Source organism: Vombatus ursinus, unplaced genomic scaffold (assembly GCF_900497805.2).
Source record: "Vombatus ursinus unplaced genomic scaffold, bare-nosed wombat genome assembly UNPS02014942.1, whole genome shotgun sequence".
Lineage (NCBI taxonomy): Eukaryota > Metazoa > Chordata > Mammalia > Diprotodontia > Vombatidae > Vombatus > Vombatus ursinus.
This window is the reverse complement of record NW_020954720.1, coordinates 961586-981972: the sequence shown is the minus strand read 5'-3', so window position 1 is coordinate 981972 and position 20387 is coordinate 961586.

Below are 20387 nucleotides of genomic sequence, written 5' to 3'. Positions count from 1 at the left end.
AAAGCATATTCATTTCTATCCCCATTCAATTTTCTCCAGAGGTCTATCATACCTTTATCATATCCTTTCCCCCCTCCCCATTTATGCTTTTCTTTCTCCTTTGTCTTTTTCCCTCCTCACTTTGCTTTTGACCAGGACCTCCCTCAGGCCCTCCTCCCTTCTATAACCCCCTTCCCTTTTCTTCCCCTTTACCCTTACTACTTCTTCCCTCCCTTCTATCTCCCCTCCCTTTTCTTTTCCCTTTTCCCTCCTACTGCCTATCGGGCAAGTTAGATTTTTATACCTAACTGATTATTTTATTCCTTTCTTGAACCAAATCTGATGAGAGTAAGCTTCAAACAGTGCTCATCTCCCTCCCTTCTTTCCCTCCACTATAATAGGTTTTTGTGCCTTTCCTGTAATGTAGTTTACCCTTCTCTGCCTCCTCCTTTCCTTTCTCTCAGTACATTTTCTTAGATCAGATTAATCCACTTACTTGGATCCATTTAACCCACTTGATTAGATTTTTTTTAATCAATACATCAAACTCAACTTATATCCACCCCCTTTATGTATACCCCTTTAACATGATGTAATAACAATACAGTTCCCAAGAGTTACAAATGTCATCTTCCCTTGTAGGGCTGTAAACAGTTTGCCCTTATTAACATGTTGTATGCTTCTGTCCTGTTTACCTTTTTATGTCTCTCTTGAGTCTTGTATTTGAAGATCAATTTTTCTGTTGAGCTCTGGCCTTTTTATCAGGAAGGTTTGGAAGTCCCCTATTTCATTGAATATCCATCTTCTCCCCTGAAAGATAATGCTCATTTTCACTGGGTAGTTGATTGTTGGTTGATCATGTTCCACAGTTCTACAGCCTTTTAATGTAGAAGCTGTAAAGCCCTGTGTGATCCTGATTGTGGTTCCATGATATTTAAATTGTTTTTTTTTCTAGCTGTTTGCAGTATTTTGTCTTTGACTTGGTAATTTTGGAATGTGGCTACTATATTCCTTGGCATTTTCAATTTGGGATCTCTTTCAGGAGGTGATTGGTGGATTTTTTCTATGGCTATTTTATCCTTTGGTTCTAGGACCTCAGGGCTGTTTTTCTTCACGATTTCCTGAAAGATACTGTGCAGGCTCTTTTTTATCATCATGATTTTCAGGTTGACCAATAATTTTTAAATTGTCTCTCCTGGATCTATTTTCCAAGTCAGTTGTTTTACCAATGAGGTATTTTACGTTTTCATCTATTTTTTTCATTCTTTTGTTTCTGTTTGACTGATTTTTGCTCTCTCATAGAGTCATTAGCTTCCATTTGCCTGATTCTAATTTTTAACAAATTGTTTTCTTCTATTAGATTTTGTACCTCCTTCCCCATTTTCCCAATTGTATTTTTTAGGGACTTGTTTTCTTCAGTGTACTTTTTTTTTCCAGTTGGCCAATTGTATTTTTAAGGACTCTTCTACCTCTCTCATTTGACTGTCAAAATCCTTCTTGAGCTCTTCTAAGAAGGCTTTTTGCGCTTCAGACAAGTTCATATTCCCTTTTGAGGTTCCAGATATGGGTTGGTTGACAATGTTGTCCTGTTTAGAATTTCTGCCTTGATCTTCCCTGTTCTCATAATATGAATCTATGATACATTTCTTTTTGCTCTTGGTATTTGCTTATTTCCTGGCCTTTAAAGAGATTGAACTTTCCTGCTAGGGAGCGAAGGGCACTGACCCAAGCTTCTTGTGTTGGGAGCCTTGAGCCTGGTCACTAGCTTTGTGTGCTGGGGCCTCTGATGTTAGCAGTTGGAGGCTGTAGGGTTCTGGCAGCTTACCTGGTGTTGGGCTCAAATCAGCAACACTGGAACTCTAGGGGTAGGGCTAGATAGTCTGGACCCCGAAGGTTGCCTGCTTTTCCTTCCCTTTCACTTTCTTTAGGTCCTTTCAGATGAATGTTGCAGGATGATATTCTGCCTGGGGCCCCTTGGAGTGCTACTTCCCTTAATTCTGCTGAGGTACTGGGAGACCTGGTTGCTGTAGCATGTCGACACCTCCTGGTAGTTTTCTGAGCTGGTTAACACCAGTTCCCCCCCCCCTCACTGAGACACTTGGGGGTCCAGGTGTTGGTGTTTGCCTGCTCCACCACCTGGGTTTCAGGATCTCCTCCTGGTATGCTGAGTTGCCTCCCTTCTGTACTGCTCCCCCTCCCCCAGGGGAATAGGGGCCTTTCCAGTTAATCCCTCAAGCTACCTGGGCTACTGGACTGCTGCAACCTGTCTTTCTTCTAGTTTAGCTGCTCCAGGGTTTTTCCTGGGGCAATATTTTCTAGGCTTTCAGAGGTTGGTAAGGGAGGGTGAGAGTGACTTACTTCTTACTCCGCCATATTGACTTCCATGTTTTTTCTAAATCAACCGGCTTATTATTTCCCACACCACAGCAATGTTCCAACACAATCCCATCCTATCTGAAAGATTTTCTAGGAAAGATTTTTCCTAATTTTTTTTTTGCATTCCTTCTGTTCTTTGCTCCATTGATTTTATTTATACAAGAAACTTTTAGTTTAAAATAATAAAAGTTATCCATTTTTACACTTCAACAATAATCTCACCTTACAATATAGTTTAAGGTCTGATACTGTTCAATCTCCTTCCTTTACATCTTTTTTTCCCCTGGTTTCTTTGGAATTCTTGACCTTTTGTTCTTCTAAAAGAACTTTGTTATTATTTTTCTAACTCAGTAAAATTTATTTGGTAATTTAAATGGTATGTCATTGAAAAAATAGGTTAGGTTAAATTGTCATTTTTATTTTATATTGGCTTTACCTAACCATGAACAATAAATATTACTCCAATTATTTAGATCTAATTTTATTTGTATAAAATATTTTATATTTATGTTCATATACTTCCTGTGTCTGTTTTAGCTGGTATACACTCAGGTATTTCATACTGTATAGTTATTTTAAATAGTCTAAAACAATATTGAATAATATTTTTGACATGTAGTGTAGTTTCCCTATTTTTCTCCTTTGATTAAATCTATTTTAGCTTTAACTTTGAGATCATGATGACTACCCATGGTTTTTTTTTTAACATAAATTCTACTCCTGCCTTTTATTTTGTCTTTATGTGAATCCCTCATTTTTATTGCATTTCCTGAATCCATTTCTGTTTTGTGGGTAAATTCATACCATCCACATTGTAAGCTATAATTGCTGTTTCTTTTCCTCTCTATTTTTCCTCACTATCCTTCTCATCCTGTTTACCCTATTCCCTCCTTACTCCTCTCCTTTACTTCTTCCTACTCTCTTCCCTCTTAATTCCTTAACCTACACATCCTTCTAAGTGTCCCTCCCTTATCCTCTCTCCACTCCCTATCTACTTGCCCTCTTATTTCTACCATCTATTATTCCTGAGAAGCAGCATAATATAGTGGATAGTAAGCCAATCTTTAGAATAAAAAAGACTTGGGTAATAATAATATTAAGTGATAATAATAGTAACAATAATAACAATAACAATGAGTGTTTATATGGCTACTTAAGGTCTACAAAGTACATTACATATTTTTTTATTGGATTCCTTATAATCTGTGAAGTAGGTACTATTATTATCTCCACTTTGTAGGTAAGAAAATTGAAGCTGAGAGGTTAAGTGACTTACTCATGGCCCCAGAGCTAAGTAACTGTCTGAGGTAGGATCCTAATTCAGGTTTTCTTGTCTCCATGCTTATCACTCTATGCAATGCAGCATTTAGCCTGCAAAAGTTCTGCCTGTGACACATATTGGTTTGTGACTCTGGAAAAATCACAGATATTTCAGTGTCCAAGCTAACAACAGGTGCACATATGTGTATGTGCATATGTATGCATTCTATTCTTTAATCCAAATTATCATTAAACTATTGCATTTTAAAAAAATCATAATAACATAGGACCAAGGACATGATCCCTAGAATTCATCACCAGAGATCTTTCCCCAGACTTATGTTATTTAATTCTTTAGGTCTGATCTTTCTTTTCTTTTTTTTAAGGCAATTGGGATTAAGTGACTTGCCCAGGGTCACACAGCTAGTAAGTGTCAAGTGTTTGGTCTGAGGCCAGATTTGAACTCAGGTACTCCTGCCTTCAGGGTTGGTGTTCTATCCACTGCGTCACCTAGCTGCCCCAAGGTCTAATCTTTTGATGAGTTTGAATCCTCCAGTCTGAATATCATCTAGTCGATATTTCTTTATCTTGTCCCCAAGGATGTAATGAAGGAAAATGTCAAATGATTAACTAAAATTTAGGAATACAGTTTTACGGCATTCCATTGATATAGTGAACATAGTTTTTTCTTTGAAATAATTTTAAAGTAGCTAATTCTTATGGCTACTAACTGTGGCACATTATCATGATTTGAACAAGGATTTAGGTAAAGTGAACATTCCTGTATTGTGTAGAGGGAGGCATTTTCTCACTTGTCTTGGGAAATTATGTTTTTTCCTAGTTCACTCAACTAATATATACACATGTACATATTTCAAATTGAACTAAAAACAAAAAAAGTAGGTGAATACAGTTAAATTCTATTAATTTAACTCTCATCAGCAGTTGTCTGCAAGAAGGTCTTCTGTAAAAATAAAACTGTATTAGCCCTATCCTCCAGTTCTCTCCTTTTCCCTCCTTTTTGTATTTGTGTGTTTTGACATTTTGGTATCAAAATGTTAGTTACACTTTTATTTTGCCATATTTAATTTTAGATTATTTATAAATTTTAAAGTTATACCAGATAATTGATACATGGGTGCTAAAACATAGGTAGTTAGCCCAGATGAAAGTGTTAAAATATGACCTCCCCTAAGAGTATCAAAAGAAGAAAAGAGAAATGACTTTCTCCATAACTTAAATAGAAGAACAAAAACAAAAACAGAAACAAAACAAAACAGGGCAACTATTTTCTTGCTCACCATATCAATTGGTCTTCGGATTTATAACCCACGATTTTGAATAGCACACAATTAATTTGAAAACCTCCTGAGGATTGGGTGTGGGGGGTGTCCTCATCATCAAAACTGGTTTTCACTCCTTGTCCATCATAGCCTAAGCTTTTTAGCCTTCAGGATATGGTACTGGGCCCATGTTTTCAGTTAGACTTTGTATGACTGATGCAGGGATTCCTGCCAGACAGGTGGGGAGATGGGGAAGTTATATGTATGCACATTTGTGCCAACTTGCCTACATACCCAGAGGCCTTGGCAGTAGGCATACTCTGTACATCAGTATACAAATGCAGGAAGAAAGAGGTGTAGCAGAGATTTTACTACTAAAAATATAATTATTTTTATCTAGTATAGTTTAGAACTTTAAAAAAAACCCTGGTTTTCAAAGTTGTTTTGAAAGTTTTGAGGAAATTTGGTGGGGAGTTTTCTACTAGCACGATCAGGTTTCACTTTTGGGGATGCCTGCCCACTAGTTGGAATAATGAGCAGTGCACTCCAGCATGACTGGCATAAACACTGGATAGAACTGTGCTAATGCTTTAAACAGCTTACTTTTTCCCCAATTAGTTTACTCCCTTTTTACCTCCATCATTGAAGTAAGAGGAGAAAGGTCATCGAACTTTACAAACTTTGCTTCTTCTTGACAACAGTGGCAAATGAGATAGCAGAGGGCTTACCATGGCCAAAAGCCCTGTGAGTGAATACAAGATGCCTCCCAGACTATGTTGTTCTCCTGATGATTTTAATTTTAATTTTTTGGGGGGATAGGTAGAAAGATGAAAAGTTTTCCAAATGTTGACTCGCTTTACCATTTTATCATTTCCATATGAACCTGATGTTTCTTTTACTAATCCATTTCCATTAACTAGTATGAAAAGTATATTTACTGTTACAATTTGGCAAAGGATACTTTGTTTTAATTTGATATACATGGTTATGTTTATATTTGATACAATGAGCCTATTACTTTGCAATAACAGACAGGAACTATACATTTCAAAAAAGGCAAATTTTCCCCCCAAAAATGTTTTTCTATTTTTCTTTCCTTCCTTCTTTCTTTATTTCCTTCCTTCCTTTTTCTTTCTTTGCTCTTTCCTTCTTTCTTTCCTTCTTTCCTTCTCTCCCTCACTCCCTTCCTTCCTTTCCTCCTCTCCTCCCTTCTTTCCTTCCTTATTTTTCTTTCTTTCCTTCCTCTTTTCTTTCTCTCTTTCTTTAGTATTTTCTTTCCTTCTTTCTCTTATTTTCACATGCAAAAAAAGACAGAGATGGGTGGGGGCATAGAGTGAAAGAGTATTCCACAGAGGAATTTTTCTCTTTTTCTTCAATAGTTTTAACTCATTCTACCTTTCCCACTGCTTATTTACTTCAGCAAATATAGCAAGAAAACACATTCACACACTATATTTCTTTTGCAAATAAATATGACCATTTCTAAATTCTAATGACTTTTGAAAAGCAGGTCAGATGGAGTATCTTCAGGACTAGTTTTCTAATCTTGTATGTAGTAAGCTAATTACCCAGCAGGGTTGAGAGCATTCAGCATGAGGACCTTTCCCAGGCTCTGAGCTTCACTCTTTCAATGTACACTGCCAGTCTATCAGCTGTTAGCTGGGGCTTGGACAGCAGCTGCCAGCCACTGCAAACATCCGGCCTCTACTGAGAGGCATAAAGGGCTGATTGAGGGGAACAAACCTCAGGATGCATAGGAATGCCTGAACAATTGCAATTTAATTCTTTGGGTTTAAATAGTTTTCATAGAAGGCATAAGAGGAAAAGAAAAAAAAACGGAGCCACAATGTGCTTGTATAACTTTCCCCTTTGCTTTGAGGCACTTACAAAGATTTCTTCTAAATGTGACTGATTTTTTTTTTTTGCTTACAGTTAATCCACTGTGACCTTCATTTCCTATTCATCTACCCTTGCAAGCAAAATTTTGAAATCGTATGATAAGCTGCTTAGCAAACTGCTGGTGGGATCGAATAGGGGGGACATTTGTTTCCTTGTCCAAGAAGTGCTTAGACCAGATCTATAGTTTCAAAGGCGTCAGGTGATAAAGTAGAGGAAAGTATTTGTCTTTCTTTGCTCTGATCTAGTGTTTGTGGCTTTTTTTCTTATCACTTATTTAATTACTGGTAACTAGTGATTACCATTTTCATCACTGCCCTCCCACACACATACAATTTACCCATTTAATCAAAATTGCATCATTATCTTTGGTTACTTTTTTGTCAAAAAGACATTAACCGTTTTCATTAAATGCAAATGACTGGGAAAATTAATCATTTTCCAAATCCTCATTTGTATGATATTAGCACATTTCTTCATGTGATGGAAATTATATTATTTTATTTAAGGTTATGAGATGTAGTTTTTCTTCCCCTGCAGAGCAGAGAAGATTCACATCGGATAGATAAGACCTAGAGGTTGCAAACTATATCTGTAGAGTTAACATCTAAATCCAGGAAATCACAGATGCTTTCAGTAACGTATTTGAGTAGAATACAATAGGAACATATCATTCTATAGTTAACAAAGTAAGAGAATCTATTGAATTTGGGGGGGAATAGGGAGACAGAATAGCAATTGCATCAGTGTTAGGAAATCTTAGTGTGGTAACTCCTTTCATTGATGCAAATCAACACCTCTTCTGTAATTTGGAGTCTTAGAGAGTTACTTGGGGCATTGAGAGGTTAAATGTGTTCCCCTTTTCAGATAATTATGTGCCAGAGCCAGGATTTAAACATAAATCTTTCTGACTCTGAGATCAGCCCTTTTTACTTAGTAACACAAAATTAAACAAATATGTAAAATAACTAAGAACTCATTCATTTTTTTCCCCTTCAGCCAGATTGATTTGATTTAAGGTATAGAACAATATAAATTGAGGAGAATGTCACCTTGAACTATAGATTTAGTGGCAATTACTCCTGTGACTTATAAACTCTATTATATAGACTAGAGGTTTTGGAATGTGAATTAATTATAAACTTTGTCACTGTGAGTTGTAGCACTGGGGTAAACATATGTAAAGATTATAGAAAATAGGTGTCTTATAAACATCCACCTTTTTCTCTGGGTGTGGAGCATCTAAGTTTGTAAAGTGCTTAGTTTGCTAGCTTTTCCAGCATTACAATCATAGAATGCTATAAATGGAAGGAATCCAGCAAGGTCAGTGACAAAAAAAGACAGGCTTCATATATACTACAATATTTATAGCAGCATTTTGTGTTGTAGAAAGATACATGGAATTAAATTATATGTCTATCAATTGCAGAATGGCTAAATAAATTTGGGTATATGAAATTAATGAAATGCTGTTATTCTATAAGAAATGAAGAATGTGATGAATACAAAGAAGCACAGAACTTATGTGAACTAATGCAAATAAACATTAAAATGAAGAGTACTAGAAAATGATATGTATGATAACTACAAAAATATAAATAGGAGTGATAATATACTAATCAAAACTGAATTTTCTGAAATAATAATAACCAAGCAAATCCCTCCCAAAAAAGACATGAGAATCCTTGGCCTTTTTCTTGTACAGATGTGGGTCTATGGATAAAGGAATATCAGACTTCAAAATTTTCCAAATTATATAATCAATTATCAAAAACATAGATTTTTTTCTGTATCTTGGTCAATTTTATGTTAAATATTCCTTCACTTAAGTGCAGGAAAGAAAAGACACAATGGGGACAGAAGCAATACCAAGGGTGTTTATTCATGAGCTTTGTGGTAATGGCCTCAGTGGGGAAATAAAGTCTAGTACATGAAGGCTTATGGCATTTCATTCTCCTTACTTGATTATTCCTAGGTATAGTTTTCTATTTCTATTCTTTTTGTATCTTTTTAGTAAATATAATTTTATAAAGTCTAATTAATTAGTTAAATGACACTGTGTGCTACTTAATGGCTCCATCATTAACCTAGGGGAGAAACTGATTACAACTGGCAATGGATATTGGGGAGAACACACCAGAGCAGGTATTTAGACCAAGAGCATTAGGGAAAAAATACTCTATAGTCCCTCAGGGATATCTCTAAAATCATGAAGAAGAGGTGTAGCTTGCTGCATTCTGTATATCTGGCATCTGAATGGGAAGTCAGATAAAGATATTTAAGCTGTATAGACTACATTTGTATTTATCAAAAAACAAATGAAATTAGCTCAGGTACTTATATAAAGTTAGATATAATCATTCATCTCAAGGACCTAGGAATCTAATCTACGAGACAAATAAAATATATGTTAGAAATAATGTGTGATACAGATGAAATATCACTGACCTAGGAGTCAAATCACTTGGGTCAAGTTTAAGCTACACCACTAAATAGTTGTATAACCTGGGGCAAGTCACTTCACCAACTTCATTTTCTTTATTTCCAAAAGAAGGGAGTTGGACAGGATGATTTTTTTTTCTTTGTGCCTCTTCAGGATATAGCAATTTATGAATCCATCACAAAATTAAAAATTTAAATGACATATGCTCAAGGAAGTCCAAAGTATTATGAGAAAATCAAAGGAGGAGACATCCATATGCCATCATCGAGGCTCCTGACATATTCCCTGTTAAGTGGATTTGAACCTTCCATTGTGTGTTGAAATTAATAGCCACTTAAGGAGGTCTATCAGAATATCTTTAGCCTGAGTGTTAGTCTTGGTCTACCATGAAGCAGACCATTTGTGTTGAGTGGGTTCTAGAGCTTCCATGTATTTTAAGTATTTTTCTTGAACCAGATTCTCAGTGGTTATGAATCAAGTTCTGTTGTAAAAATTTACCCTAACAAGTTAAATAACTTATTTAATTAAGACCAGGGACATATACACAAACATAAACATACATACATATATTATTCTATATATAATATCATATATATTTTTACATATATGTATCATAATAGTCTTCATATACATGAAAACTTTTTTGTGAGAGTTGGAGAAAAGATAAAGGCAGACTTTGCAAGTGATGTTCCACAGTAGATCACATCTATCATCACATCATTGAAAGAGGCATAAAACACAGGATCTCACTGTGCTTTTGATTCAGGAAAGAAAAAAAAACTTACCTTAAAGGTTCTTCTCCAAGAAGATGCATTCCATTTGTATGTCAGAATTGTATGATTGCTTGAAAGATGTAATGACTTTTTTTGACATCCCTTTGACAACTAGTATCAAGGATCAAGGTTTCAATCAAGGAGGTGCTTGCCCACCAAAGGTGTTTGCCATTGTCATGGAGGTATTTTAATCATAGTCCAAGTCAAGGATGAAGCCCCTGTGGATGGTATGGTTGTTCAGGTGCTCATGTTTGTGTATGACTTTGTCCAGATTGCATCAAGTTTTGGAACATTGTACTGTCCTCTAAAGGCAAGCTATTATCTTTTGAAAAAGTTTGAGCTAATAATCTAAAGGAAAAAATAAAAATGGATGAAAAATTTCTATTGCCTATATTATGATGTGTAGTTGAATATACACTGACAAAGCTCATCTATCATATTTATAACTATATACTGGAATGACAGTATATAATTGACAGACACTGAAAGTAAGTAATATATTGAGCCTCAAATTAAAAAGGAAGAAAAGTATGAGATTAAACACCCTTGAAATAAGAAAAATAAATTAATAACATCAAAATTTTCCTCAAAATAGTGTCTTATCTTCTAAACAAATACATTCACCCCTTCCTTCTCCCTGTTTCCATATTGTTGCATTTGGGGAAGCCATGGAACACCACTGTCTTTGAAGAACTGAAATTGAGCATCATTAAAAGGATGATGGAAAGATATTTGTTGAGAAGTGGTAGGCCTTTGTAAAATTATGAAGGAGTCATTATTAAGAATACTTTCAAATAAATGTTTGAGCAGAAAAGATGACACATGACAATAGCAATATGATAACTGATGGACAGATCATGGACTCCAATGTTATCCTTGTAACTTCAAGAGAAATCATGGAAAATCCCCAGTATTTTGGATGGGCCTCCTGTTATGATTTATGGCAAAATATGAACAAGAGTTGCAAAGGATGGTCAGGCCTGGATGCATTTTGATCATTTTTAAAGCATAATCCCAGATGACTAGGATAACAGACTCATTTGAATATTTGAATCTTAGAGATACAGACAAAGCCTTCCTTTTTCCTGAAGTTTTGCAAAGGCTGGGGACATGAAGTGTCCTTTTCAATCAAATTTTCAATTTTGAAGCAATCTTTCTTAACTTAAAGGCATCTTCCATGTCACCATACAATTAATATGCATAAAGCAAAATTTTTTTTTAATTCATGTTGCTCCATTTAAGTGTCCCATGGTTCCCCACTGTCTATCAAATAAAATTTTGTCTCATTCACTTGGCATACAAGATTTCCACAAGATAATTCTACTCTCTTTTACCAGGCTGATCTTTCATTTCTCCCTTTCTTGAAGTCTATGCTACAACTAAACTCTAAGATTCACTTTCCCCAAAAATATGTCCCCAGGATTTTGCATATATTTATCTCTGTTCAGGGTGGTTCTCATGAGTCCTTCCCCTTTTTTCTGCTTACCTTCAGCACCTCTTGCCAGGACTATGTAGTAGTCTTCTAACTGTTCCCTCTACCTCAAGTCTGTATCCACTCCAACCCAGTCTCCATAAAGCTACAAAGTGTTATTCTTAAAACACAATTTTGAGTCTTTCAGCCCCTTGCTCAATAAAATTTAGTCATTCCTATAACTTCTTGTATCAAATGTAAATTCTTTTATTTGGCATTTAATATGCTTCACAACCTGGCTCTATTTTACCTTTCTAGGCTAATTATACATAACACCTCATATAATCTATGGTCAAGTCAAACTGGAATTCTTACAGTTCTTCCCACAACACTTATGGTCTCCTGTCTCCATACCTTTTCACAAACTTTCTGTACTACTCAGAATGAACTCCATACTTGTATCTTCTTCTTAGAATTCCTAGTTTCCTCCAAAAAACAGTTCAAATATTGTATCTTACATTAAACTTTTCCTCCTTTTCTGGCTGTTATTGCCCCGCCCCAGTCCTTCCTCAATTGCCTTGTATCTATTTTGATGTATTTCATATTTTTATGTTTATATGTTTTCTTCTCTGACAAATTATAAGCTTCTTGAGGATAGAGGTTGTTTTATTTTTGTCTTTGTATGCTTAAGGCCCAGCACAGGGCCTGATATATTGTAAGTGCTTAACAAATGCTTCTTTATTAGTTGATTTGACTGCCTTTTTCTTAAACAACAAAACTTTGCCTATGAAATACTTTCCATGTCAAAGCCTTAGTTTAAATATCTTATTGTATTTGATTCCCTCAAACATAAATAACTTTTGAATCCTCTACTCTCCCAATACAAAGTTATGAGAGCTGGAAGTGCCATCTAATTCAACTTGTGCTTAAATAGCTAACCACTTTACAATATCCTCAATGAATGGTTATCCAAACTACACTTGAGGGCCCCTAGTAATGGTGGACGTATTACATTACAAAGCATCCCATTGCAATGTTAAATAACTCTAATTATTGGAAATATTTTCTTTGTTTTGAACAAAAATCTGTCTCTGCAAATTCCACACATTCCTTCCAATCTGCATTCTAAATGTGTGTGCACATGTGTACACATATACATGTAAGGACTTTAAAATTTTTAAAGAAGCCATCATATTTCTGTTAACTTTTCTCTATATATCCTTAATTCTTTTGAATGATCTGAATGTTTTCCATTTCTCATCTTGATTTATCTCCACTGGCTTGTTAGTTATTCTCAATAAAAATTGAATATGGTACTTGAAACATGTCCTGATGAGGGCAAAATACATTAGGACAATCACCTCCCTGATCTTGAAAGCAATGACTGTTAATGAAGATCATGATTGCCTTCAATTTTCAAGGACCTTCCATGCCACACTGATGATTTGCATATAGCTGGCAATTCATTTAATTACCCAAATATTTTAAACATATACTATTATCTAACCACCCAAACACCAGCTTGTACTTGTGCTTTTTTGTTTCAAGTTTCATCCAAATATAGTGCTTCATTCAAAATGCAAAGCATTTTAAAAGGTTTAACATTTTAGTCTGTCAAGTTCTTTTTGGATCCCAATTTTGTCACACATGCTAACGATTCCTCATGTTTTATTTATGGAAATGTTATCAGTCTGATATCTATACTTTAATTGAATCCACTGATAAAAATGTTGAAAACAAAAATGTATGCCATACGTTATTATTGCTCTAAAAATTACCTTCCAGGTAGACATCAATCCATAATCACTATTCTTTTTTCTGGTCCTTTGATATTTTTGCAATTTACCTAAACCCTAACATCTAGCCCACAGTTCTTCAACTTATTTTCATGGATATAATGTAAGACTTTAGAATTATGAGTGACCTGGGCTTGTCAGTATCCAATGCACCTAACACAGAGGCACCTTTGAAGGGACTTAGAAGCACATCCAGATGACCTAACATGGAGGTCTCTGAATTCTTTGTTGCCCGGTGGGGATAACATCTTTGATTGTCTGCCTGAGTACATAAAATTGTAAAGACCAAGTTAGTCACTCCTCTTTTCTGCCTCTTATTTAGAGCCATCTTCCTGTATGCTCCTTCTTGCTGCACAGTATGGATACAATGAATTGAACCAGTAAGAGGGCAAAGAATCTTTTTTTTTTACCAGAGCTCCAAGAAATGGCCCTGGTGTGTGTGGAAGAGATGGGATGGAGCATTATAGGCATCTAGCTTCTTTGTTCAAAGGCACCAATGTATCATATGTGGACTGTCATGCGTAGCAAACAATAATTAGGCCAATTGGCTGGAATTGTAATTGTATGAGGAAGTTGTAATGTAAAATAAGTTTAGAAAGATAGGTGAACCAGATTATGAAGGATTTCCAATGCCAGGGAGAAGAGTTCATATTATGCTAAAGGCAATAGGGATCATTGAAGTTTCTTGAACAAGAAAGTGAGGTATTTGGGACATAATTTCAGAATATCTGCTTAATACCTGTGTAGATTGAAGAGGGGAAAATAGAAGAAAGTAGATACATTTTAAGGCAAGAAAATAAGGGCCCAAATAAAGATGGTAATAGTGAAAGGGAAGGAGCTATTGAATAAAGAGAAATTGAAGATTCTAAATGCAAAGGTTAAATTAAGGGCCAAGCTCCAACTGGAAGTGAGGAGGGATGAGATCAAGGACACACATGAAAGAGTTGACCTTAGCAAAGAGAAGAGTAATTTGTTCTTCAGAGCCTGGAATATAAGAAGAGAGATTGGAAAATGAAATGAAAGGAATTTGAGGTGTGGAATTGGGGAGAAGGGGTGTATTCTCTCTTTTTTTTTGTCTGCAAGCTATGAGATCAGGTTAGGTACTGAAGGGGCTTAGGATAGTTTAAGGAAAGAGGCAAAGTTTGGAGCAGACATTATGATATAGAGTCAATCAGATAACACTAAAAAAGGATTGCTGTTGCAATTTAATACCATGCATTAAAGGCCCTGTTCATATTAGTCTAGGCATATGGAAAAAATTGTGAAGACATGAAGAACTGTCTAGGATTCTGAGACCACCTTTCCACCTTCCTTTTGTGTGTTGTCTTCCCCATTAGATTGTAAACTCCTTGTGAACATAGACTTTCTTTTTTCTTATTTGTATCTTCAGTACTTAGCAGAGTGCCTGGCCACACAGCCTATTTTGCAAAGACTCCTACATTGATTGCTAGTAGTTTTCTGTCAGTTAGACTGCAATAATTTTTTGTACTATAGTATAATGTTATATATTTATCACATCTTATGTTTTTAAAATATATTTTAAACTGTTTAGTATTTATGTCATTCCATATACTCTATTCCTTTCCCCAAACCCTCTCCCTGAAACCCATCTTTATGATCAAGTATGAATAAGGGAAGTAAGAAGGTAAGAAAAAAAAGTTCCGTGAAAGTAAACATTTCAAAAGAAAATTTATCTTACATGCAATATCTCATACTTATAGTCTTCCATGTCTACAAAGGAGCAAAATAAGGTATTCTTTCATATCCTTTATTGGGACCAAACTTGGTCTTTGTAATTTTTAAGATTCTCTTTTGATTGTTCTTGTTATTTTCATTTTCTGTTTTGTTGTCATTGTTTATGTTGTTTTCCTGGTTTTGTTAACTTCACATTGCATCAATTCATATAATTCTTTCCATGTTTCTTGGTATGTATCATGTCCATCATTTCTTTTAGCACAGCAACATTACATTACATTTATGTAAAATTTGTATAGTAATTTCCTAATAAGTGGCTACCTATTTTATTTGAATGTTTTTTTTGTTTGGTTTGGTTTTTTTGCTACCACAAAAGTGCTGCTGTAACTATTTTGGAGTATATAGAGTCTTCCTTTTTGCTCTGACCTCATGATTATTATGACTAGCAATGGGATATCTAGGTCAAAAGATGAAGATATTTTATTTACTTTTTCTCAATTCTGAATTATTTTCCAGAATTGTACAAATTTAAAATTCTACTAATAATATATTAGTGTCCTGACCTGTCTACAACCCCTAGAACATTTACTAATATTGCCTTTTGTCATCTTTGCCAATTTGTTCCAAGTAAGGTGAAACTATAGAATTCTTCTAATTACTATTTCTCTTGTTACTCATTATTTTGAAAATTCTTTCATATGGTTATTAAAATCTTGAAATTTTTAAATACTATTTTCAAAATATCATTTGCCTAATTTTTTATTGAGGAATAACCTTTGATGTTATATGTTTTATTAGTTGTCCATATATTATGGATATTAGACATTTGATAAGAAAATATTTTTTTCCCTGTTGAAGACTTCCTTTTTTACCTTAGTTGCATTAATTTTGTTCTTGTAAACTCTTTTTAATTTCATGTAATCAAAATTATCTCTTTTAGTGTTTTTAATTGTCTCTACCCTTGTTTATTTAAGAATTTATCCTGTGAAAACAAGTGTGAAGGATTTATTATCACTTTCTCTTCAAAATTTGTTACGGTAAAGTCTTTAATTTTCTGGTTGTATATCTATTTTGAATTTATTGGCATATAGTATGTGGTCAGATATTGATTTGAATCTATTATATATCTAGGTACATTCTATTTTTCTTTGATGTTCCTATAAAATATGAAGTTTTTCCTGATTAATTTATATTTTGGGGATTATGGAATACTTAGTTACTGAGTTATTTCTTACTCTTCCTTGTTTGTTTTGTTCTATGAGCCTTCTTTTCTATCTTTTAACCAACACGTTGATGGATTTCATTTTCTCTGGGAAGTGGCAGTCAAATTCATCACTGAAATTTAGGATTGGCATTTCAATGGGGGGTTTCAGCAGAAAGAGAAAAGATTAGAATAGTTGGTTGGTGGGTCATGATACATAGTGAATTATGTGAAGATATAACTTTATCTGTAGTGTAGAGGGATAAGGTGAAGTTAGATAATTAATTTGTACTGGACATGGTCATCCTAATTGTGTATCTTTCTTTACAAAAGTTTAGTAGTTCAGAAATAGTAGCAATAGAAGGTGGGTGAGTCTCAGGACTGAAGAGTAAGAAGAGAAATAGAAAGACAAGAGACTATGACCAGGGAGGGAGCATTATGAATTCAATATGTTGAATATGGCACAATTTCTGAGTAACCATGATGCTAAAGGTGTGATTAGCTATATTGGTGACTGAGGTAAAGTGACAATATAGGCCCTTGGAACTGATGAGGTTGATAAACTGGAAGATCAGTGTTTTAGATGTATCAACATTATGAATAATGGGGTCCCTGAATGTGAAGGTAGGGCTGGAGTTATAGAGAAAGAATATGAATACAGTTCCAGATTCCTCAGTAAATGAGAGAACATGAATGGAGGTTTGAAGTAAAAGCAACAATGACTTGGATACGGTAATGTACATCAATTAATCAAACATTATCAAGTGACAGACACTATACTAAATAATGGAGATACAAAAAAAAAAAGACCCTGAAACATTTTCTCTCAAGAGGTTTAATTCTCTTGCAAGATAAAGTAGGTACACAAATAAACATACAAAATAAGAATATATAAATATTCAAAATTAATATAAGGCAATTTTTGGAGGAAAGGGGAATAGTAACTGGGAGAAAAACAGAGAATTCTTCATTTAGGATATAGCATTTGAACTAGGATATAGGCTTTGAAGGAAACTAGGTATTGTTAGAGGTAAATTTGAATGAGAGTGTTTTTAACACCTGAAGAACAGTCTTTGAAAAGGCATGAAGATGAGATATAAAGTTCGAAGTGTGATGATCAGCAGTAAGGACAATTTGATAATTATGTGTAGGATGGATGAGAAAGAAAGAACTGAAGTATCAGTGGGAGAGTCTTGAAATGACAGTGAAAAAGGAAGGATATTCTGCTGCATTTTATGTTGACTCCTCCTGGTCCATTGTCTCAGATGCCATGCTAGAAGGAACAATAAACACTGAAGAGGGTGGACAGAGATGAGGTATCCTCTTGAGAAAACAAAGGATATATAAAGTCTTAAAAGGTATAAACCTAGAAAGAAGGGGAGTTAGCCCTTTAAACAAACCCTGGGATCTCAGTGAGGGATGGGGTGCAATTGACTGTCAAATGGCAGTCAACTAGGATTAGCTCCACAGAAAAAACTCGGAAAGCAGAAAATTCTTATTCCAAATGCCTACAATCAACATCTTACAATTTATATTTATTTTCTCAGTTCTATTCTCCACACTATCAAATCATCGAAATCTAAGAGTTGTCCAATATGTTTTTTTCCCTATTTTCCTGTAGAACCTCCCTCTTATCTCTCCATAGTCACAAGTTTAACTTTTTGTATTGGTATCAAAAGACATCTTTTGGGCCCTCTTTACTCTAAGGAAGGCCCTCTCCTAGGAAAATAGGGGGTAGTAGTAAAAGAAGAATTTGTTTCCCAGGGCTTTTGGGAGAATCAAATGAGGACAGTCATGTATGACTGTTTCATGGATATCAATACATGAATGAAAAAAAAAACTAGTGAATAAAAATGATTCATTAAGCACTACTGCATAGTTACATTCACTTATTATATACATCATCCTTTTTCCTCACACAAAAGTGAAAATATATTGATTGGTAAAAGTGATAGCAACTCAAGTTTGTCTAAATCTATACAGTCAAAAATTAAATTATACATCTGGGTAAACACCATATATGCAAATCATTTAAGCTCTCTATAATTCAATTTCTTCATCTGCAAAATGAGAGAAATAATACTTGCTTTGTCTATCTGCCTATTTTGTAGAACTGCTGTGAGAATCGAAGAAAATATGCATATATGTTTAAGACACTGTATAAATCTATATGCACACACATGTAGTCATATTTGATTTTCATAGTGAAATATTTCTAAAACCCTTTGTTAATCTTAAAACACTATATAAGTGCTATTTGTTGTTATTGTTGATATTGATGTTGGCATCAATGTTGATGTTGGTTGTTATTGTCACAACAGCTCTGTGAAAGAATCAAATGGATAGAACAGGGCCACACATACACATATTTGAATTAGAATATAGAGAGGTGACTTAAGAGCCAGGAAATCCTGGGTTCAAGTCCTACTTCTAATGCATATTGACTGTATGAACTTGGGCAAATTATTTGCTGTCTGTAACCCAGTGAATTCTCTGAAGACTCTTAATTTGTAAAGTGTTAATAAGTACTAGTAAAGAGATTTCCTGACCTGGAGCTCCCCTTATAGATGAAATATGTTGTACAGATTGCTCCTATTCTCCTTACCCTCCCCCCCCCAAAATGCACAAACACACATTTGATTCTCACAACATCCTGGGCAATAAGCCATTAGGCATGGAAGGAATTATTTCTTTCATTTTCCAGATGAGGTAACTGAATTTAAGAGACATTAAGTGACTCACATACATGGTGCTTACCAACCAGTATGATTTTATTTTTTACTGAAATGAGTAAATTAAATAGGTGCTTTAGTACTGTGTAGATTTAAATTAATTCTAGTTCCCAGAAACATGATCCAAACTATAGCTCTTCACTTTTTCTTTAGAAAGGTTAGTGTGTTAAATTGAAACTGAATATTCCTCAAGAAATTAAATACCAATTTAACAGCTTACTTTATTGTTCCAATATTTCAGGACGATTATATCCTGAACACCATTTATTTTTGAATAGTTATCCTATATTTTTCCTTTCATTCTTTGATTGAACTATCTTATATATAAAGACATTTAATGTTTTCTGAATATAGTGTTTGATGAACAAGATATTAAGACAATATTAGCTAGTATTTATATAACACTAAGGTTTGCAGATGTTATCTTATATATGTTACAGATGCTATCTTATTTTAAACAACTCTGTGAAGGAGATAGTATTATTATTCTCATTTTACTGATGAGGAAAACTGCAGCTGAGAAAGTTAATTGACTTGTTCAGGGTCACATAGTAAATGCCTAAGGAATGACTGATAATTGCATTATATTGCTTTTCTATTCAAGATCTGTGATTTATTCAATGTAGGGAACTCCCTGATGAGGAAACTCCTTATATCAATACAGAGCTGCTTCTGTTCTACTACTTCCAGTCATAGAGCCCTTTCTGGCATAACAAGAGCATAAATGACTTCAGCCTCCAGTCACAAAGCAGTCTATGTTGAATTGGTACTTGTACTCAGGTTATTCTGATTCAGAGGTCGATGCTTTACTCTACCTCATGCTGCCTCTCATTGCTTTCAATGTAGTTTATCCAACCAAATGAATGCATAATTACTTTATACCTTCTATGTAAAAGGTCCTGTACCAGACACTATGAAAACAAGTTATTGCACCTTTTGATTTGATGCTTTCTGTGACAAATATGAGGTATTCCTATATAACATTTCGTGGTTATGATAACCTTATGCTTAGATTATTATACATGAGCCTCGAAACAATACTGTAAGATAGTAAAGGGAAGGATTATGATTCCTCTTTTATAGATGAGAAAACCAAGACTCACAGAGAATAAATGACTTACCCAAGGCCAGACAGCTAGTTAATAGCAGAACCCGGACCAGAACACACATTCCCTGACTCCTAATCCAGTAGTCTTTCCATTTCACCATGTGAAGTTGATAGATTATAGTTTGCAATTTAGTAGGGTTTAGAAATGTTAGGTCTTGTTGATTAGAGAATTTGCTTTCCCACCTGACAAGAATTAGGATCTTAGCATGAGACTTTGACATGTAAAAAAAGAGTCACAGCACCCTCAGAGTAAATGGTCCCATCCTGGCAAAAGATAGTAACTTTTTCCCTCCCCAGAAATCCTTTAACATACAACTGTTATTTCAGAGACAGAAAGAAAAGTATTTAGACCAAACAGTCCAACAGGCAGAATATTTACTAAATAGAAAGGAAGAAAGCTGCAGCTTCTTTTAAATGTAGGTTATTACTTCAGC